Genomic DNA, 12,314 nt, shown 5'->3' with positions numbered 1-12,314 from the left:
GTTCCATTTTAATGGATTGCTTTATTTTTGTTTCGTATCTGTGTATTAAGCGACGAAAGTCTCATTTTCATTTCAACCGCATCATATGTGTATGGTATTTTTCCTCATTTTTATGACATCAGTCAGTGTTTTGTGGTAAAATGTGGTAGAATAACGTACGATGGCTCCGTTTACGCACCTGATTTCATGATAACAACCAAATTTTTGTACACTGCTTACCGCATGCTATCACATCCGTGCTATAGCCTCACTTTGAGGTGAGTTTAAACGAGCCATACAATAAAATTTATACGATTATGTTGGCGGTGAATTGAGTCACATTTTGTTTGAAATATTTTTTCCTCCATAAGTGTTTTAATTTGATTGATTTAATTGCCAAGTTGAAAACTAAATCTTGATAACTCACTCCGTTTGGTATTGATTTTTTCTACAATTTTGTCCCTATAACGGTGCAGTACACATTACATCCGGTTCAAATGTTGAATTGGTGTAGAAACTCATTTGACGCGAACTATCCACCAGAATCAATATTTACTATGCCATCAACTTTTATTGAATCAACAAAGTTCTAGTTGGATTCAATTATTCGTTTTACGCTTGATAGGTTTAGTGGCGGTATAAGCATATTCCCTTTAAAAGTGTCAACGTTTCAAAATACTATTCGGTTATACGAATTGATATTTTCTTCAGTGAATGCGGTCATGCTCAGAAAACTTTTCATTTTTAATTTGTGAAATTTTTGTTCCAAGTAGAGCTACCGGTGTAGAAACTATATATTTCAAAGGAAACTGACTTCAAAAAACGGAATACTTGCTCGATTTTTCCACAATATACACAATTTTCATGCATTTTGCTTTCAATATTTGCGACTTGATTAAAAACGCAATTTTAACACGCTCAAACATATTTTCTATTTGATGAAACGCCTGTGAAAGTCCTTCAACAATTTAATTGGCTCCGGCAAAATTGAAATTTATTTACCGAATGTAAGCATGACCGAAAAATAGCAATATTACGAGAGTAACAACTATTTCATCTCATAAATCCACAGTCATCATCATAAACTGGCGTCAAAATTCAAAATTAAATTTCACCGGAAGTTTTGGTAGATTATGATCCTTTAAAACTGAAAGTAATTACATTTCCAAGCCAGATATTAGCTAGATGGGTATTTTGCTGTGGCTTTTTACATAAAGTTACTTGCTCAGCTAAATTTATTAAAAAGAAAACTTTTGTCAGATCAATGAGAATATTGCAAGCGCATGTTCACTATTTAAATATGTTGACATTCATTGATGGTGCCAGAACATAAACCAAATTCTATTTACATATGTAACGAAACTTTTTACCCACACCCACATCATGTGATATATGGATGTTATCTGTCATGTCCGCTCGCACACACACACACACGAGAGTCAACATGAATTGTGCGAATAATTATCAAATTGTCTGTGTACCAAATATAAAATGAATTTCACATAATCTACTATGGAACGGTTCACATTTAATTTCTGACTCATCTCGTCCCAACTTTTGCAAAACTTTTTCAACACGTAATGAATATTTTCTGCACATGATGTTTGTGGATGAAATTTATTGCAAATACCATTCATTGATGTTGGCAAGTGGTTTCGTTCGGTACTTTTTTCATCTGTTGATCACATGTTTTCGGTCGATTTATGCTTACCAAAGGCATTTACCCATATCAACTTTGCTGGAAATGGTAATATTTCTGTGTTCTGTATCAACTTGATGACCAAGTTGCGGCAAAATGAAAATTTATTGCTTTTCCTGAGTTGGGGGAAAAAATACGACGCGATTCAGTGTTGCATCAAATATTTAGATACAATGTTGATGAGTTCAAGTTAATTAACGGGGACGGGGATACGTGCCAGAGTCATTTAATGGCTCTTCAAATCTTAATAAAATGTCATTTATACCAGGGTCTTATGGGAATTTCTACTCATTTTCGTTTGTGAGTTGTATTCAACAGAGGAATTAGCTAATGTCCAAAATGCGATCGCTTTCAGTGGCATAGAAAAATGTAATATTTTATCGTCGCAACTTGAAGCAGCATGTGAATTATAAATACATTCTGGATGTGCGCAATATTATATTCAAATTATTTCATTTTGAATGCATACAACAGACGAAATGATTCTGCAAAAATCAAAATGAAATTCCGCTGATTTTCATCTGCAACGAATAATTTTCCATTGAAGAGCATATTTTTCGGCTCTTCCAATCTAATTCGCTTCATTTTGTATCGAAGAGTAACCACTTTCATCCCAACCGACCAACTCGCAAACAAAATGCGCATTGGAATTTTATTATGACTCTCTTTTATGCTATAAGTAACTGATATAAATATGCATGTATACAATACAATCCGTACGTATGTATCGTCTAATAATTCGTCTGTTTTATTATTGCGAGTTCTCTGTGTGTGTGCGAAATTCGACTAGTATTTTCACCGTTATGAAATTGGATTTGACCGTAAAAAATTCGAATTTAATGCTGCAGCATTTGTTGTCTTTAGTCGAAGCGAAAGAGATTATTGCGCGCATGATGGTTATGTTTGCGGAAATTGCATCAAGACAATTATGCTTTTAAAGAGCTCTCGTGAAGAGTATTTGTTCGTACAAAATTGAATGGGTCGATAAGAGGATTCAAATAGTTCAAAATGGGTTTAAAAGCGCAAACGCACTGGAGAGAGAGAGATCAAATTGCGAATGGAATAAATGCAAAGTTTGCACGATGTTAATTATGCGTTTCATCTTTCAACCATCACGTTCAAGTGATGCACCACTTATTTTAAACGCTCTCGTCTAAATTATTGTTTCCACTGATTAGCACCTCATGAGCGTCACGCTGCTCACTGAGTTCCACCACATGGAATGATACGTGTGAAGGCATATTTTCACACGGAACTTCGTTCCCAGTGCGCCGAGCACTTGCTATATATAGAGCGAACGTATCCGAATATTAGAAACCACAGGTTATTACATGTAGCTAGTGCTCGGCGCACTGGGAACGAAGTTCCGTGTAAAAATATGCCGTCACACGTATCATTCCATGTGACGGAACTCAGAGAGTGCTGTCGACTCATATATCTAAAGGTGAGATTGAGAGTAGTGTATGTTTCACTGACTTTGTTATGAAAGAGAAGAGTAAGTTCGTTTCGACTTAAAAATGGTTAACGGCGAGTATGTTCATTTTTGGCGGGTCGTCACGGTTTCTTGCAGTTTTCGTGGAACTGATAAGAGATAACAACTTGGTCTCTTCGGCAAAGCGCGAAAAGTGATAAGAAAAAAAAGTTCTATATAAATTTTGCTTTTTTAATTGCGCGATCAGCGTGAAACTGATAAGAGATAAGATATAACTGTTTTCAGTTAAGTTATAGAAGACTTCGAGTACTACAACTTCGCCGAAGATACCATGTTGTAATCTTTTATCAGTTGGGCGAAAACCGTGAAAACCGCGGAGGCTAGACGGTACTACAACAAACTCTACTTTAACGCCAAAAGAATCATCAGAAAATATACTCGTCTTTTCAAAAATGAAAATCGAAGAAAAAACATACTCCACTCTCAATCTCACCCATAGATATATATTAATCACATTGAAAGCGAGTTCAGCAAAAAAGTACGAAACACCATTTCGAACCATTGCCATGGAATATGTATGAATTTTCGCAAATGGAAAATAAACACTGCTGATAAAGTTTTGAAAACAAAAACTTCTTGAAATCTCTAGAAAGAAGAGAGCGCAATAGTTGCAAGAAGCAAATTGTTTCTTTTCTTCAGCCAATTTAACCGAGTACCAGAATTTAATCCTGCGGCTGTTTATGTTGAGATTACTGGAAAATAGATAATCTATTTGGTGAAATCTATCCCATTTTACAGTATCGGTTGATAGTATAATGAGTTTCTGAGAACATGCTTAACTGTTTTTTTTTAGATTAAAATCCAGGAGAAAAGCAGCGACAGAAAAATCGAAGGGGAAAAATGTAAGCAAAAAGTGTGAATAAATTAAATATATGTATTGACAAACTACCTGAAGACAAGCACGTACAGTCGCACACGCACATGCTGTCCCCATGGTATTGAACAGTGTCATTTCCATTGAATGTGTTCATCATATTGTGCAAAATATCGTTATTTTCCTGTATGCCCGGGGATTGTTCCTTCCCATTCTTTCCTTCGATTCTTTGCCTGTGTTCGTTGTTGCCGTTGTTAAACGTATTCCGTAACCGGTATATCCATGTCGAGCACATTATTGAAAATGATTCTTTGGGAGGGCCAACGCTTTCAGCTTAAAGGCATTGTGATATGCTGTTGTAGTTATTCACAGAACCCTGGATGCCAATCAGATGTGGGAATTTTTCCGAGTTAACTTATTTGCACGGCAAACTCAATGAGAATAATAGAGAGAAAGATGGAGCAAAAGAAAATCGGTAGTCACATTGATATGAGAATCGTTAAATTGACTCTCTTATTCATAAAATGTTCTTTTGTTACCGTTGCCATAAGCATCGTACTTACACACAACATACCCAAATCGTTATTATCGTTAACGTTACGCGCATACATGCTCTCATCCACTCTCACCCTCACACCTACACACACTGAATCAAATCAGTGCGGTGCAAATTGACTTTTTCCCCGTTCGCAGCTGCTTTCAATTGTAATTGAATGATCTTTCGGGAGCATTAAATGCATAAAAAACCACTTTCAATTTGTTTCCCACTCGCCAAGCGAAAATGCATTAAACTTTCATTGTAACGACTGAACGTGAGTTTAACAAAAGCTTTTTATTTTGTTACTGTCGTTTTTATAACTTTTTTTTTCCTTTTTTGCCTTTTTGTCGCAATTTTTCAATTCATTTTTCCAATGGTTGACTTTTGCTTTGATGTCAGCGTATAATGCTGTCGATATGAAATTAATTTCCCGACAAACTAATAAAATCCAAATTTGCCAATAAATCATTTCAGGTGGATTTTCAGAAAGCCGCTCCGCACCAAAAATCACATCGTATGTAGGTATTAGTGTGCTTGATGGAAGCCGCAGGTGTTGAACATTTATCCATGGCATAAGTTTGTATGCCTCAATATATTCAATAAACGCCGTTCTAATTTGTTTTAAAATTGAATCATGGATGCCGTCGTGCTGTTTGTCGTGCGGTTGTTTGGCATTTCACACGGCAAGAATTCAGATGAATGTCAAAACAACAGGTGTTCATTTGAGACGGTTTTAATAATGACGAAGCACGATGAAAACATCCAACACACGATACTAATAAGCGACAGAGAGCGTAATTCGGGCCGATATCACGTTCGCATCGATTGCAACCTCTCGTCTTTCACCATGTTTGTCGGCAACGGAATTTCTGGAATTAAATCAATGGGGTAGCAAAGCATGTGGACAAAGATGAAGAATCAATGGACGCGTTGATTGTAGCTGACGACATGATTAAATTGATAACGCTCACTTAATCGCCTTTTCGAGCGATACAAAGAATCAAAATGAGATATATACAAATCGCATCTAGCCCAACTCCACATTTCTCAAACACACTCACACACATTCGTGTCATTATGTATTCTGTCGCTAGACCGGAAAAATTGGTTGTCGCCTCTCATAGACACGAATGATGAAAAAAAAACGAAACAGCACGATGAAGGTTGTTCGTCTATTTTCAAATCGATCGAACAAGTTGCGAAACCTGGCACCAATATATAAGTATATATTATTTTCCGGTTGTTACGTTCGTCAATGACTGTCTCACGCAAAACCACTACCCATTGAATTTGATTAGCCGTTTTCGATATCACTGGATAACAAATGGCAAAATTCCAGTCACTTTTTGTGCTAGCACAGAGACAGCGGAAGAACGAGAGTATTTCCGTTGCTAGTGCTTGCGTGTGACCATTTTCATCTATAATAAAATAGATTAATTTATTGATGTTATAAGCGCACGTTTTCGTTCCCGTTTCCAACAGCGAATATAAGAAAAAAATAGATGCTGTTCTCAGCTCGTCGTTTTTTTTTCTTCTATTGTCAATGAAAGAATTTACGCATTGGAATTTCTGTTTTATTAGTGTGAGTTGAATCAATTGGTTCATTGGCCGTCATCAGGTCGGCCGGAGAATGGGGAAACTAATTTTCGTGCCACTAGCCATTTCTATTCAATATACGTACGATGTCAATGAATGTAACGTTGACGCCAAACTTATGTATTTAATCAGATTGGTTCTTTTTCTATGTCAATGCAATACGATGGAAAAAAGTAACGACCAAAATGACTGCCGTGCTGAATTAGTTTCGCAAGGAATTCCTTTCCAAATTAGATTCGTTTTTTTTCTCTTTTTGGTGAGCGAAATGAATTTGGCTTGGTAACAAATGGTTACTGATTCTCAGGTACGGATACGAACATATTGAATTAAATTGAATAAAAACTACATCCACTCTCTTTTTACTCTCACGATGACTCACTCATTTGCAATGGGCAAACGGTTCGAATGCTTGACTGCTGACTAAGCAACAAGTTCATAAATCAAAGTTACGTCGTGCATAACATTCGCGCATTAGAGAAGTATGCAAAAACGCAGAGAGAAGCTCGCAGTCTTTGGGATGCCACCTTAATACTTATTCTCTATCACATTTCCACGATATGATGTAAACGCACAACCGAAACCGTACATCCTCAATTTATCATGCGACTTTTCATGCAAAACCTTTAAAATTGGCACGTTAGATTTGAAATGGAACACAAATGATGAAGAGAGAGAGAGAGAGAGAGATAGAGAGAGAGAGAGAGAGAGAGAGAAGAGAGAAAAGCCCTTACGTACGAAAATACACCGACGAAATAGTGCTATTTGAATTATCCGCTTTGGGATATTTGCAAGGGTAAATTTTAACCGTAGCTGCGCAACTAGCGATTTAATACAGCTGGCGCCATCTGGAATTTCTGTGTACAGTGTACCGAACTACAAAGAATGTGTGTGATTTTTTGTTGTAAAGAATAAAAACAGGGCAAAGTAAACGTCAAACGTGACCACAGAGTGTACCCAAGGGGAATATCACGCAAAAATTTCTATTGATTTTTGCATTTTTTTAAAATAATTTCAATTATATTACATTATGCGAGATATCTGAGATTTTTTTCATTTTGGTCGATTTTTGCAGATATTTTAATGCTGGAAGTGGGTTTTGACGGATCCTCAGGATCGTTCAGAACTGCTCCCGATTCCGGAAGTGGGTTTTGGTGGATCTTCAGGATGGACCAGACTGGGTTTGACAATGCCACAGCTTATGGAGAAATTACATTGGCCGTGCACAAAATGTGTACAACTGTCACGTTTTCCTCATTGGGTGGCCCATCCTGAGGATCCACTTCCAGAACCGGGAGCAGTTCTGACCGTTCCTGAGGATCCACCAAAACCCACTTCCAGCATTTTTGAAGCGGTAATGACGTCAGCACATGGTGAATATGAGTGAATAATACAGATTTTGCGAAATATTTGAAATAGCTTAGATTTCATTAGATTTTAATGAAATAAATGAGATAGAAATAAGTTTTGCGAATAAAAATTGCGTGATATTCCCCTAGAGTGTACCTGTTGCGCAGCTACGATTTTAGCTTCAATTCTCGATGCTCGATCGATGGAACGTTGAGCTGTACAACACAACAGGTGGCTTTGTTTCTATATTGAAATTGATGATAAGCCATGGAGCTGAAACACACAATTTCCATCAAATTGCTACCCATCGTTAAACTACATGACAACACTTATTCTATCTCAAAATTGTAAAACGTGATTTTTTTTTGGTTTGAAATACGAATATTCATTGAAAATAAAAATGGTAGTGGATTTTTTCGGAGAAAAAACTACATGCAAAGTAGTGTGGTAATCGTTCTGAAGATTAAGCGAGCCATGAAAGGTAACGAATAGAGTCACTATTTCAATTGGTTGGCCGGAAAAAAGTTGCAACCAGATCAACTCCATGCTTCTTATTTTTCACAATATTAACCTGCATATTGTTTCGTGCTGCTGGTGGTAGCCCTTCACCCTCCACTATACATCTACAATGGCATATAAATTGTTACGTGTATGTGTGTTATTGCTGTTGTTGTGGCCTTCGTATGAGGTGGCTGTAATGTCGAACGCATAATAAGAATAATAAGCTGTCAGATTTAACAATCAAGCGAACGACAGCAATAACGGTAATATTGGCGATTTTCTTGAAGTAATCACAAGTTCACCTTCGTCCTTACACAGATTATTGAACCAGCAGACAAAAGAAGTTGGCAAGTAGCATGGAATGAGCAAAAAATGGAAAAGAAAATTCGCATCGCACTTTGTACTCGGTAGTAAATGATTGTCATTTGCCGTCCCTCAAATTAGCTTTTAATGATGGATTCTTCCCCAATCAAATCAAAGCAGAAGAAGAAAAACCTTGAAATACGGAATTACTTTGTGGATGCCAATATCCCTCTCTCTCATGAATACAATCATGACAATGTGTGCTCTTTTTTACGATCGCTGACTTAAGATAAGGACAAATGGAAGAAGATTCGACAATATAACAAACAATAGCTACTAAAATAACGACCTGTAAAATGAGAAGAAAAAAAATTGTAATCTGCGCAGAGGTTTGGATATTTTTGGCATCAGAACAGACCATGTTATACGTGGCAAATTATATGTTTTCCTCTTCGACATTATTAATAACATGGGTTCATTCCAACAGAATTCCGGCTCACCGTTTCTCTCTTGCTTTCTCTTTTTCGGTTGGCCTCCACACTCCGACATTCCAATCATTTTCTCAACGTTCGGCACACATTTTTATGGTACACAATACAAAAGCAACGGCGGAAAAAAATTTCATCAATCCAACATGAAATAGTATGTATTGGTCGAAAGCTACAAAATGAAACAAACGACCGTGAATTATCTGCCTCTTTTTTTTCCTCTTTTTCCGGTGCTGATTGTCATTTCGGTGTGGCTTGTCTGTGATATTTGCACATTTATCAAATCGTAATTCAGCCATATTACAATATCTAAATCGAGAAAATGGTTGTCGCTCATGTTTCAACGGTGTCATTTGTTATCTCTTCGAACCGCGCCATTGACAGTAATAAAACTTCATGAATTCCATGAGATTAATTCTCTAGAATTGTTTTCGAGCTATGCTATACAATTTCAACCATAAAAACGTAATTCAATCTCATTTGCAGATATATATCGCACCTGAACCAAAGACTCGATTCTTGGCTGCTCCAATTTCTTTTGAACATTGATTAGGACAATTTCTTATCAGCTTTCTTTCTTTATCTCTCTCCGTCTTTCCCTTTCGCCACGTTTTTCAACGACGTGCTTATATTTTCAATTTGCAGTTTTAATAGTGCACAAGCACATACACTTTGGTTTGAATATAATTAAACTAATTAAATGGCAATTAAAAAGGGACGTGAGCAAACCAAGGTACAGCATGATGCTGCAGAAATATTTGTTCATCACATTCTCCGATGGCTCTGTTTTTCTATGCGATCCGTTTATAATGTGCGTGAAGATGATAAAAACGACGAGAGATGCCTTCGTTGAAATTCGAAGAAGAAAAAAAAACGAGAAAATGAGAAAACGGACAGGAAGAGGGTGATAGGATGAAAACACAAAGCAAAAATGTACAGACACGTAAAAGCCAACAAAAATCGTTGAGCATACAATTTTTATGGTTATGATGATGAGTAAGAGGGAAAAGAATCGTATTCGTTTCGTGTTGGTACATGGAGATAGAAACAATAGAGTATGAGAGAGAGTGTGGAAGAAAAAAACGAAAACAAAAAGCCAGGCTTTTTAATTTGATTGTAAGCGAAGTGAAAGAGCAAATACGAAAAGTCCAGAAAGCGAAACCCAACCGACCGACCAACATCAACCAACACAACCGATAGAGATGGTAAAAGAGAGTGAGTGTGATAGCACCAACGCAGCAGAACAAATGTAAAATGAACATGGTGTGTAAGCGGGCGTGAGAAGTTTCGAATGCATATTCGATTTCCGGCACTAATTTTATTGAAAGGTCGCGTTTCAAAGGCACGTTTGCTTTTTCATTCTATTCAAGGTTTGCTGCGTGTCGATATGAAACCCCGTGGAAACATCCAATTCAGAACAAAGGACTTCGGTTCAATCGATAAACTCAAATCTGATTGGGTTGTTTGTTTGCCTAACACTTTCAACGCATATTTACCATGTGTCGGTTTTTGTTGTTGTTCGCTTTGCGAGTAAATTCTCAGCTAGTAACTTGTCCAATTCAGTAATCGTGTCAAATAAATTACGATGAATAACGTTATGGACTAACAGAACAAAAAAAACTCCAATTTAAAATAATTCCATATGTGTCGATAGCAAAAATCCGATTGAAACTGCCTGAAAATGTAATGAACTGCAATGAAAACAATGAGCAACAGGAAATTGATTGAATGTATTGTTGACTTCACTGCCAAATCGTAGCGAACAACAAATTACATTTGGAAAATCAGCAATAAAAATTGTAAAAGAGAGACACACAGAGCAAGAATGAGCTGAATATTTAATACGGCCACCCACAAAAGGCGCGCTGTCGACAAATACAAATTGACAACGAGAATCGAAAATAAGTGTGATGGTAAAAGTAAAAAACAGTACACATAAAATATTTACCCGTAAGCTGACATCGTTCGAAGAGTAGCGTGAAAACACTCTGTAACACACACACACAAGCAACTAAATATCCTAATTAAATAGGCCTATGCGTTTCACTTTTACACATAATTAATTTGTATGGAATATGTTGATATTGATTGAATTTCGCATGAATTTCCCTCACTCCTTCACTCACACGCCTTTTTCACTTGCGCATCCCTTTGGTCACGATTATAATTTATCACTTTACCTATCGTAGTGTTATACTCAACATGAAAAATTGTTCGATTCGATTTCATGTTCTATTCGTAGCACTCTTTACACTTTGATTCAAAAACCCAAAGGATTCGGCTTATGCGCACTCATTTTTATATTGTAAAAAGTAACCAAACGGTTGTATACCCTCATCCGATTTGTTGCTGTAGAGAATTAAAGGTCACAAAAAAGATTCATATGTAATAAGACACATTAAAGTAGGTGCTTGCTTTACGTCCGATTTTCTGTGTGGATTTCGGTTGAATGTTGTATTGTAGCGTTTAATTCATCCCATGGCTTTGTTACTTACTCTCTACACAAAAAAATGAATGAAAAAACACAAGCGATGAAACATTATGTTTCAAACATAACGGTTCACATTCACTTCAACGCTGTATCGTTTTAGAGGATGTTCTTCGTCATTCTTGATCCTTATCCACCAATTATTTGTTCTTGTGTGTGTTTGTGTTTTTCAATCTATCGCCATATTAATGCGTGCGATAGCAAAACACAGAGAAAAAAACGGCTGTAATAAGTCTATATTTTAAAGAATACACAAGGAAAATGTGGGCCATAAACCCGATAAAATCTCCGTATTGTTTGAGCCACATTTTTCATTGTGTCTAATCTGTACGCACCATTCACAATGTATGGTTCGTGAAGCAGCTTTATCTTTTGCTTGGTTTTATTTTTCTCTTCACTCTTGAAAAATTGAGTTTCAATTTAGTCGGTTTTGGAAGTTAGTAGCCCTCATATTCGACTCAAATCTGCTATTGATTTACCAGAATCACAATGTGTATGGAATGCATAAAATAAAGCGCCATCTGTGCCATGATTCTTTTGTTCGTATAAGTCCAATGTATTCAATTTGAACGCTCGGAAAAAGTTCAAACGTTCAAACGTTCAACATCATCATTCCATATAGTATTGCATAGTTCATTTTCCATAGACTTGGTGGCGCTTATATTGTGACAAACGTCAAAGCATAGGATTGTATACACTACATATTGTGATTCCGGATTTACCAATTTGGCAGTATGCTTTATTCAGATTTGTTTGGCTATGGATCAATCGAAAATGTATAGGATAGAACTGTAAACACATCGAGCGAAAGAAATGGAAAGGAAGCGAAAAAAACACAACTTTGCCGTTTTGTAAGATTTCCCCTTATAAAATTCATCATCATTATGAGCATCGTGGCTTGTGGATGGATTACGGTTTTCTTCGTATGTAATCACAAACTTTGGAGCTTTCAATTCAAGTAGATAAATAAAATAACATTCCACTGTATGTTAATGCTGGCTCGTGATCGATTGGATTGCATCCATGTATTCGCTTGAGACAGCACTTTCCACAACCATGTTGATGTTAA

Source organism: Sitodiplosis mosellana, unplaced genomic scaffold (genome assembly GCF_009176505.1).
Source record: "Sitodiplosis mosellana isolate CC-2019 unplaced genomic scaffold, AAFC_SMos_1.0 Smas_scaffold_1, whole genome shotgun sequence".
In the NCBI taxonomy this organism is placed as follows: Eukaryota; Metazoa; Arthropoda; class Insecta; order Diptera; family Cecidomyiidae; genus Sitodiplosis; species Sitodiplosis mosellana.
This window is presented reverse-complemented; position numbering follows the sequence as displayed.